The sequence below is a fragment of the Coffea arabica genome, chromosome 1e, assembly GCF_036785885.1.
Source record: "Coffea arabica cultivar ET-39 chromosome 1e, Coffea Arabica ET-39 HiFi, whole genome shotgun sequence".
Lineage (NCBI taxonomy): Eukaryota > Viridiplantae > Streptophyta > Magnoliopsida > Gentianales > Rubiaceae > Coffea > Coffea arabica.
This window is the reverse complement of record NC_092311.1, coordinates 6314735-6326133: the sequence shown is the minus strand read 5'-3', so window position 1 is coordinate 6326133 and position 11399 is coordinate 6314735. Positions and strand designations below refer to the sequence as shown.

General features: G+C 32.3%; 1 protein-coding gene across 3 annotated transcripts in view; it reads left to right on the top strand.

Moving 5' to 3' along the window:
- The first annotated feature begins 10550 nt into the window (after positions 1–10550).
- LOC113699160 (callose synthase 9) overlaps positions 10551–11399 on the top strand; it is a 52062-nt gene continuing 51213 nt past the window's right edge. For all 3 annotated transcript variants that reach the window (XM_072052833.1, XM_072052838.1, XM_027219305.2), the window contains exon 1: positions 10551–10798. The gene's annotated coding sequence lies outside the window, so the exon portion shown is untranslated. The remainder of the gene's footprint in view (positions 10799–11399) is intronic.

The following is an 11399-nucleotide window of genomic DNA, read 5'->3' as shown; positions in this document are numbered from 1 at the left end:
TTAGTGCTCCTAATTGAGTTTAATTTAACTCACTCACCTCTAATCCCTCAGTTAACCTTTTTTAGTCTACTATTGATCATTCTTAATTCTCCAAGATTAATGTACTCTCAGATCGAATTTATCTCGAAAAACGTGCATTCGCTATTTCTCGATAAACGAGTCACAGAAAAATTAAATTCGCCAACGAAACATTTTAAAAATATAAATGAGACATTGTTGTAATCTTGGATCGAATTTATCTCGAAAAACGTGCATTCGCTATTTCTCACTAAACGAGCCGCAGAAAAATTAAATTCGCTAACGAAATGTTTTAAAAATATAAATGAGACATTGTTCCATGCAAATGGATTTAAAATTGATAAAATAAATTATTCGAAGTAAATGGATAAATAAATAATTTAAAAAAGGAAAAAAAATAAAATAAAAATAAGAAAAATAAAAATTCGGGTCCTCACAGAAAATTAGATATGTATCATTTGAATTTGTGCCATTTGTCACATGGGCAACCAAAGCTTTGACCAAAAGTCCAAATGAATTAGCCTTTCTTCTTCTCGGAAAACCGAATCAAATCCATTTTCCTTACTACTTATTCCAGCCGTGAGGGAGAGGAAAGAGTTGAGGAGCCTTCTTGACCTTTCCTATAACTCAACCGAGAGAGAGAGAGAAGAAATGAGTCAAAGCCTTCCCTTGTCTTGCCTCTACTCCAGCCAAGGGAAAATTCAAGAGAAAATCAAGAAATTTCTCTTGTCTTGCCTCCGCACCAGCTGAGAGGAACTAGAAAAAGAAAGTTAAAAGACAACTTGAGTCTTGCTTCTATTTCCAGCTTGCTTGACCTTAACTTCCAGCTTGTTTTAAAGGTAACATGACTTGAAAACTTCATTTCTTTTCATATACTTTGGAGGGGTTTTGATGTACGTTTGGTTGAGATTGGATTGAAGAAGAAACTGGTAGTAGAAACTTGTTTTATAGCTGAAAATTACTCAACTTGGACCAAACTAGAGATAACCTTTCTTTTCTAGATTTTGGCTCTTGTTTTGCTGCAAGTTTGTAGGGAATGAGTTATTCCTTTGATAGATAAAACTTGGCAGACATATGGCATGTATGCAAGGTTTTTGGCTGCTTAAATTTTCAGGAGGAAGGTGAGAGAGTTGAGCTTTCGAATATTTAGCTCTTAGTTGCAGCTTTTGTTGAGTTTTGCTCAAAATACTTGATTAATACCTCACTTTATATTATAAACATGTTATTGTGTGATTTATGAATGAAAGTAAGTAAGAAAGGTGCTGCATTTGGTGTTTTTAAACAAGTGAAAGATTGAAATTTAGGATGACAGTCACCGCTAGATAGGTTTAGTAAAATGATCATAACTTAGTGTATAAAAATCAAAATTGGGTGTCGTCAATTGCATTTGAAACTAGACTCAGAAATCTTTCTAATGGTATAAAATTTGGAATGTGGTTCATTTTATACATATACTAAAAAATCAGTAAAGTTGACTGAAACTTCTGCCTTGCACAAGTAAAAACTAGAATGTTGTAGTAGATTGTAGCTTAATTTAGACCAATTTATGAACTGAATCTCCTTGAGGAGTCTTCTAATGATTGTCAGTGCTTCAAGTCTAGTTTTGAATGGGGTAAGTCTTATAATTTTTTGACATTTGTAACTCAAGTTATGATTTTTTAAACAAGCGATGCTTGCTGAAAATTTTTCCCGCAGGAGACTTTGAGCAGTTTTGGAAAATCTGTTATATCTTAGTGTAGAAAAATTCGAATTGAGTCTTGTTTATTGCATTTGAAACTAGACTCATAGATCTTTTAATCGTGTAAAATTCATGATTTGGTTCACTTTCTATAAATACTAGCAAAAATTTCAAAGTGGGCTAAAAATTCAAGATTGTCCTATTTTTGCACTTAGTTGAGCAGTGAATTGAGGTTGAGATTTGACTCATTTATGGGTTGAATTTTATGAATGTGTCTTCTAGAGAGATGCAATCTTTTGAATCTATTTTCTAATGGCATAAGATTTATAATTTTTGGACGTACGAAACTCAAATTATGACTTTTCCAAGAGCGTTACAAAAACTGAAATTTTTCTTATGAAATGACAAAAAAAGCTTGGAAGGGTCTTGGAAACATTTTCTGGTTTTTAACCTAACTTTCTCGATTACTTCCACTCCATTTCATACCTGGACCATGGATTTATTATATATATGAGTTTTCTCTTGACTTGAATAAGAAAACTTGACGTTTTGGATCAAGAACTAGAGGTTTAAATCTTGAAAGTTATTAGTCGTTCTAAATGTGTTTTTAGTGGTGAACTCTCATAGTTCACTCAAGCACTAAATTTGATCTCAAAATTTGGAAGTGATAATTTTGCATTTTAAAAATGAAATGAGGAGTTTTTCTTGAACCTTGTTTGCTGGAAATTTTGGAAGTTTTGGCCGAATCTTGGATTGGAATTTGTTTCGTTTTCTCTAACTTTAAAGTGAAATTTTACTCAACATATCTTGCCAATCAACTGCCCTCGAATGTGCTTTTAAAAAGAGTAACAAGTTTGAATTAAAAAGGGGTGAAAAGTGAAATATTATGCCAAGAGTTTTGTGAAAAAATTTCACTTGCTTGATGTTCAAAACTTGGAGAATTTGTTGGTGTCTTTGCTAAGAAATAAATGGTGATTTTGGTAAAATTTTGATTTCATAAGTTTTAGTAAACTTGACTACTCATTTATATATCAAAACTTGGGCAAAAGATTAGAAGTTAAGGAAGTGAAAGTGATTTTTCCTCCCACGTGTGTTTTGTTAAACTCTTGAGCGGTTTGACTAACTTTTGAATAAAAAATTCTTGCCACATTTTGACTTACAAATGGAGCACTTTTGAATCTTCCCTTGAGTGTTATCTTAGTGGTTATGTGAAGAGAATTTCTCTCTGAATTTGACAAGAAATTGAGCATGCTTGAGTGAAGGGTTAAGGGAAAATTGTTTGGCCTTGGTTAAACTATTATAGATAATTGTTGATTGTGCATGTCTCAAGTATTCAAGAGGAATTCGAGGGAAACCCTGAGGAGAACTTGTGAAATCTTTCTCTTGTCTTGTTTACTTGACTATTGGTGAGTGTCAAGTGCATGTTTCTTGATATCTTGATTTGAATGATACATGTTACGACATGTTATGTGTTTGAATATTAAACTTGATGAGGTGAAGGTGTACTTTATCACACTCATCCTCTTCTTCTTGAATGATCACGTACTTGCTTGAATTTGATTGACTTGTACTTGTACTTGACTTGTAAGTGTTGCACGGCAGCATGTACTACACTCCATCCGAGTGGGAGGTGCCTCTCATCCCGTCTCAATATCATTATCTTGATTAAGTTGATTGGAGAATTATCTCATCGACCCTAGTATTGAGCGGTAGCATGTACCACACTCAATCCAAGTGGAAGGTGCCTCTCATCCCGTCTCAGTACCTTTATCTTGATTAAGTCGATTGAAGAGTTATCTCATCGACCATACTTGTTCTTGCGTGGGTATACTCGAGTATTACCAAAACCCTTGTGGATGTTTGGGCCCAGTAGAGGGTGAAACGGTGGACAGAAATTTGTGTCAAGTGAATTCTACGGACTTGTTACTTGTATGGTTGGCGGAATGTCAACAAAAGAAAATGATACCCAAGATCGTAAATTGGCAAGTTTGTGGATTAACTCCTGAGAACTCTTGTATCCTCTTAATGAACGTAATTTAGTTCTTTTGTGGTTTTACGTGAAACTATTGTTGTTATTCTATATATGTGCTATTTGAGTTGATTTATGGTACTTGTTTTACTTACTTGCTTGCTTTCTTGGCCTCACTGAGTGTACGCTCATCCCTTTAAGTTTATTATTCCTTAACAGAAATTTAAAGTGAAGAATTGGAGGCGCTAGACTAGCTAATTTTTGTTTAGAGCTAGTGTAATTCCCTGAGTGACTTTTGGACATTTGGAAGTGTAGATTCCATTTGTAGTTGAAATATTATGGTTGTAATAGTTAACGCTATTGCCTAAGGATTGTGGATATTGTTATTCAAGTACTTTCTTGGTTTTAAAAAATTGTTTGATTTGAAAATCTTGATTGGGTTCGAGTGAGTACGTCAATTCTGGCGAGAGTTGGGCAGGCACCCCGCTAAATCCTCTGGTTAGCCTTAGGGGGCAGTAGGGAAGTCACATAGTAGCCATCCAGATAATTGGCTCTAGAATTATGGAGTGTTTGACGTATGTAGAGAATCGGCGTATATAGGTGTGCATTTTTTATTTTAGTCCCTTATATACTAGTTTTATCTTCTAACTTATAAATCACATATGCACTTTTTGTCTTCATGTAAGCAATGTGAATGTTAGTGCTTCTAGTGTTTGCTGCCTACTGTTCATTTGAGTATCGTATTTTTTATTACTACTAAAATTGGAACTATAAAAAGCACCATTGCATCCAACTCTCAAGTTTGTATCCTGGGTTATATATATGGAGTAAAAAGTCTTAGTAGCTTTCGAACTTTTATCCATGTAAAGTTTTAGTTCTCAAACAATTACTAAGAAACTTTTGATTCTCGATCTAAGTATAAACCATTGGTTCTTCTGTCAATTTCATCTATTATATGTGATAGGAACACCATGATGTGCGACACATGAGAAAAAAAACAAAGGCAATCTAGTCCTGGTCAAACAAATTTTTTTCTTCTTAATTTTATCACTAATATTTGTTTATTACATTTTTCCTATAAAACTAAGAGGAGTAAAACTTTAATGGGTTGAAGTGTAAAATTGAAATATATCATTTTCTTAACCACTCCTCTAATTTGTAACTGCTTCACAATTATAAAGAACAATACCATCATAGGTTCCGTTTGATAAAATTGAATCTGAATTCTGAAGTTTGAATTCTGAATTCTGAATACTGAAACAATTAATTTGCTGAATTTTAAGCATTGAAAAGAAATATATGAATGTTTAAATTTTAATGCTAAATCTATTTATACTATTTGATAAATATTTATAACTGAATGCTTAATAAGTTAAATTTGATAATTTTGCCCTTATATCTTTTCATCCAAAAAAGAAATAGAACCTATGATTTAATTAACTAAAAATGTTAGGTATGAAAATGAAAATATTTATTTTTAAATCAAATTAATATAAAAGATGAAATATATTATATGAGAAGTATGCAGAATATGTGAAAGTCATTCAAAAGGGAGAAAAGAGAAATAGAAAATCATTAGATAGAGAATATTAGGTTGTTTAATTAGATAAGAATTTTGAACATAATTAACAAACAAGGGTAGATTTGGTAGATAAGATAAGATAATTGAAGCAATTTTATTGATTCTTATTAGAATTAAGCATTCAGTTAGGATTTTTGTACTGAAAAAAATACACACAAGTTCAGCACTATTTAACAAGTTCAGCAAATGAATTTTATTTATCAAACATTCAAAACATCTGAATTTATGAAAAAGTTCAGATTCATCACTTTTTTATACTATCAAACAGACCCATAATCCAAAAAGTCAATAAATATAAGAGAGTGGTATTCTAAGAAAAATCAAAAAATCCAAACAACACTCCTGAATCTAGGTTTAACTTCAGGTAGGATTCAAACAATTCCCACTGATAAAGGAATCAAAATGGGTTTTTTAAAAAAAGCAACTTGATCCTTGATGTTGCCTACTGTTACCAAATACATATCTTCAACGTTGTTGAAAAGATTATTCTGCAAACTACAATCAGACTGTGAAAAAACAAAAAATTAAAAAAACTTAGAAAGGAAAAAGAAGAAAAAAGAAATTAGAAGACTGGAAAGAATTGATGCAAACCTTTCTAGAGATTATAATTGAGATGTCCTCCTTTATTGTGCTTTGCAACCTCATTAAAAACAAACTTTAGGATTAGTCATCACATCCAAAGATTAGGAGTCTCACATAAAATGGATAGCCCAGAAAGATTAGGTACTAAGGGTTTTTATTACCGTTTAGTCAGTAAGTATTTTTAGATGGACTAGATTGCCCTTGATTTTTTTCTCGTGCATTGCAAGTGATGATGTTTTCGTCACACATAATGGCTAAAATTAATAGAAGAACCAATAGTTTGCACTTTCGATAGATCAGGGGGCTAAAAGTATTCTAATAGTTGTTTGACGGTTAAAACTTTTCATGAAAAAAAGTTTGAGTTGTAACGTTTAAACTTAAAAAGGATTAATGTGTTGTTACTTTCTTTATTCTTGCTTTTATTCTCTTCCATTCTTTAATGTTCAATATGATTTTTATAGTCATTGATTTTACAATAATTAGCAATTATTCAATAGAAGCATGATGAGTTTTGAAGGTAAATTCTTGCTTAAATAAGAGATTTTGCTATTACTTGTGCATATTTTGTTTTAATTTCAAGTATTTACTTGAAATTTACGTCATTCAAGACGAAGCAGCTATAGCGTATGACTTGGCAGCCTTAGAGTACAAAGGTCCTAATGCAATAACCAACTTTGATATAAGTAGATATGCTAACAAGGTGAAGACACTTCAAGAAATGCAATCAGAAAATCCTAAATCCTCCACTAAAAAACAAGTGAATAAGCCATTAAGAACAAATACAAGAGGAAAAATTAGTGGTTGAGCTAAACGTTCCAAATATAGCCACTATTGAGTTTGAGTTACAGGATGACTTTGAGCAACATCTACAAGAGGAAAAACTAGTGATTGAATAAAAAGTTTCAATCATAGCTACTACTATGTCAAAACAAATTGTCGTGATGGACCCTACTAATGAGCATGAGAATCCTATTGAGTCAATAATGCATTTGAAATTGACATTGATTTGTTGTAACGGGGGATGAGAAAGAGCCAGAAGCAACCACTTCTCATTTTCAATCACCATCATCATCAATCGCATCTGCTGGTAGCACCATTTAACCCACTTCATTGGTTTAGCAGTTTAAAAATCTAGAGCCATTCTTAATCAATATCAGAGTTGTTATATCATTCTGAAAGTTTCGATTTTATCTTGGGAATAATTGCAGAAACCTCCCCTGAGGTTTTTGACACTTGCACTGACCTCCCCTGTAGTTTGAAAAGTTGCATTGACCTCCTCTGAACTTATCAATCCTTTGCAAATTCAGTTCAAACGATTAAAATATTATTTTAGGGAGTGAAATTAGAATTTTGTACCATATTTGTCCTTTATGCTACATGTCCAATGAATGACAAAGTACTACAAATTAATTAACAATTAATAAACTTTAAGGGGTATAGTTTATGTGCAAATACGCATTACCTATTTAAAGTACCAGCTCTTTATGGGTATTTTATTTTAAAACATTTAATTTATGATAAATATATCAATATTTGTAAGTAAAATTCAAAAAGTGTTACAGTAATATTCTTACAAAAAGAAAATCGATAGGTTATCTATTTAATATAAAGTAAATATTTTTTAAAAAAAGAAATGACTCATAAAGTATTAATTCTTTATGACTTTCATTCATTAGATGAGTAAAGTATTGGTTCTTTATGGGCATTTTATTCTAAATCATTTAATTTATGTTAAATACATAAATGTTTATAACTAAAATTGAAAAAATGTTACATTAATATTTTTACAGAAGGGAAACAGGTAGGTTTTGTATTTAACAAAAATTAAATATTTGAGATTTTGTCATTCATTGGACATGTCCTCCTTAGTTTATGCTTTTCAGATACATAGGCGACAGAATGACAGTTGTTGACTATGTTTTTAACTATGTTTTTAACTTTCTCTAACAATATACGAGGTGTATGGATTAGGTTTATTGGAGTTGTTTTTCAAAATTTTTATTGTAACATTGTGTATGAGAAAATTGTACTGTAATGTTTGTTGGGGTGTTTTTAAAATTTAAAATTTTATTAGTATTTTCTTAAAATAAAATAACCCACCACTGCCACCCCTTCTCCCTTCCTCCATTAACTACCACAATAGCTATATTTTGCAGCTGGAACCATCCAAAAATGAAAATTGAAGAATGAATGAAAGAACACTACATGGACAGAGCTGGCACCACCAATGATGTAGTAGCGGATGAGATTATCGTGGACCCAACTCTTAGTAGCCTTAAGAGATGAGTTCAAGCAACGAAACATAAAATTGGGAATGCTAATAGGTACGTAAATATTAGAGCCCCGCAAGAGCCTGAAGGACATATGGGTCAGTATCAAACAACTTCACCTTAGTGACATTATTGGCCTTCAACAGTTGCACTAGATGGGCAGATGGTAGACGGTGCGATGCCAAGGTGTCCCAAGTAACCTCTTTTTGGTTGCGACTTGCAAGTCGCGACTAGATCTTAGATTTGGTCGTGATTGGAAATAGGGGAGACGAAAGGGTTTTGGTGGGAGGAAGGGAAGGAAGGGAAGAAAGGAGAGGAAGAGAGAGGAGGAAGGGGTGACAGTGGTGTTTGAGGAGGAGAGGGCGATGATATGTAATGGTGTAGGGAAGGGGTTTGGTTGGAGGAAAGGAAGGAAGGGAAAAAAGGAGAGGAAGAGGGAGGAGGAAGGGATGGCAATGGCGTTGGAGGAGGAGGGAGGCAATGGTGTGTGATGGTCTATATTAGTGGTAAGTGGTGAGTAATAGAAGATAGAAGTTGTAGTTTATTTTATTTGTTAGTTGTATTTAAGATATTGTATGGATTAAATTTTTTGAAATTATTTTTGTTTATGTGATATTGTAATATTGCAGTTGAAAAACTTGTTTCTGAAAATAGTCAAATCCAAATAGAGCCATAGGTTCCAAAAAAAAAAAGAATTTGTTTGATTTTGTGCCTCCATAGATCAACTTCATGGTTTCAGCAGTAGAATAGTCGATGTATTCTTTTTGATCATAATAATTGTATTTGGATAGAAGATTATTTAGAAAAATTATTTGGAGCAATACCATTGTATTTTTTGTGATGTGATATATATAAAATAAAAATACAGTTGTAAATTGTGCTTATAATTCAAGCTAAATAATATTTGAAAATATTTTTTTTTGGCAAATCATTCTATATGCCTCTAAAACAAAAATATACCAAGTTAAAAGAGTGGTATCAAGAAAAAAATTGACACCGCACAAGAAACTTGCAAAGAAAAAATTGACATCACATAAAGAGAGAGCCATCAAGCAGTATTGACAACTAGACAAAGGACTAGTAGACTGAGTGAATCCTAGTAATGTAGCATTAGCAAATCACCAATCTTTCCACATATCAATACCATCTACCATGCAAATATAATACACACATCTAAAACTACATAATCTTTTTGCTTGAACATCTATCTTAAGCAGATGCTAACATATCATAGTTAATTGGAACTCCTTATGTCATATTCCCTTACTAATATTGAAGTACTAAAAATATATAGCTCCATTTAATATTTTTTGTAACTACATGGACAACATTATAGTCTATGTTACTAATGTTTGTCTATAAACACCTAGCACACTATTTACACTAATGTCAAATGCACACTCAATATGTGTGTGATGAGCAATCTAGAGTCTTGAGTTGAGAAAACATAGCAAATCAACTATTCAATTTGATGTAATATATAAGGAAGAAAAATGAAAAAAATGAATTAAAAAAAAGAAAGATGTACCTTATTGATAGTGATGGAAATCTACAATCAAACACAAGGTTATTGTATTCAGCAATAATAGCATGAAAATCTCATAGTAAGAGAAGTTTTTTATTGAAATGGAGGGGTTGAATGAGAAAATTCAGTAGTATGTAGTTGTGTAGGAGGAGGAGTTAAGGGAATAAACATGATATATTAGTTACTTATTGGGTAATATTGAGAGTGGAGTTTGTACGATGTACGTGATTGCGTGACATTAAGGGGGAAATTTGTATGATATACGTGATTATTGAACAATTAATTACTGGGGTAAACATGAAATAATATGAGAAGAGTAAACATGGGATGATATATAGTGACATTGAATTGTTTATCCCAAGTGCCGCTCCTTTAGCAATATACATTGTATAGATAATTTGGACTAGGTTATACAATTTCAACCTGCACTAATAAATAATTGGCAACCTCACATAATGTACAAGGTCCTAATCAACTCGTGATTTCAAAAATTATCACACATTGCAACAATGTCAAATAATTAGGAAGCGAATATTTACCTTTGCTTTATAATTGTCATCATTTAAGCCTTTTTTTTCTCACTTATCAAAAGTGAAAATCCTTTTGCCAAAATCTTGTACTATAATAAAATTTTTTTGGGTAAAATTTAAAAAGTTCCACATGGTTACTTCATTCATCATATTTTTCTTTTTTTCAAGCTTCAAAAGATAGCAAAATAAATACATAAGAAAAGAGAAAAAAAATTCAAAGACAGAAGACGTTTTCATTTCCAGCAAAACGAGCTTCCCTTACCGCGTCTACCCAAATCAAAGCTCAAAACACACATAAAAAAAAGGAAAAATTCCAACAGGAGCCAATCAACACTAGCCACGTCATCTTCGGTTGTACCCGGTAAAGCCGGTCAACCATCTTTCCTTCTTCCAATTAAGATATCATAAAATTGAATCCTAGATTCGTGTCCCCAGACCCCTTCACTTTCCCCATTTTCAAACCCCTCCTCCAAAATTTCCCCCAAATTTCCCATCCCAAATCTTCTCATTTCAACTTTATATCAATCTAGGGTTTATCTGTACCCTTCCCTAGATTCCAGGTGCATATATATATACACAGCTCGCAATTTTACGTATAATTATCCACACAGCTCCTCTGATTTTCCTGCGAGATCTCCGATTCGGTGAGCTTGCACTTCTTCTGTGTAATTACGCATATTTCTTGTTTTAGAAAATTTTCAGTTTCTTTATTGTTCGAACTGGGTAATTTGTGCGTCGAAATATATGCTTGAAATTTGATAATTTTTTTTTTAAATTTATCTACTGGTTGTCAAGTGGTGTAATTTTGGTCTGGAAATTCAGGAAAAGTGGAACGTTATTTTGATTTTTTCCATTTAATTATTGGTTTTTGTTTTGGTTCTGCTAGAAGCAGAGCTTACCTCAAGTGTATTGTAAGCTTGTTCGAGTTCACTTGTTTTTTCATCTATGTTGTAGTGTTTATAGTTGGAATTACAAAATTCAAGTGAGAATTTCGGTGTTGCTGCTTAAAGAAATATTAAAAATGTACATTTAATATATTTGCCTCCTAAAGTATGATTGTAGTTATTTGGTCGTGTGTTCCTGTTTGTCTATTTCTGCTCGACTAATTTGAAATTCTGAGAATCTTCTTGAGCTTGAATGCTTGAAAAGACTAGTTAATTCTCTTTGATTTTTGAATGTGTTTTTTAGGCTTCTGCTAGTGGTTTCTTAGAATAGTCTAGAATGAATGAGTTATGTGATTTTTGA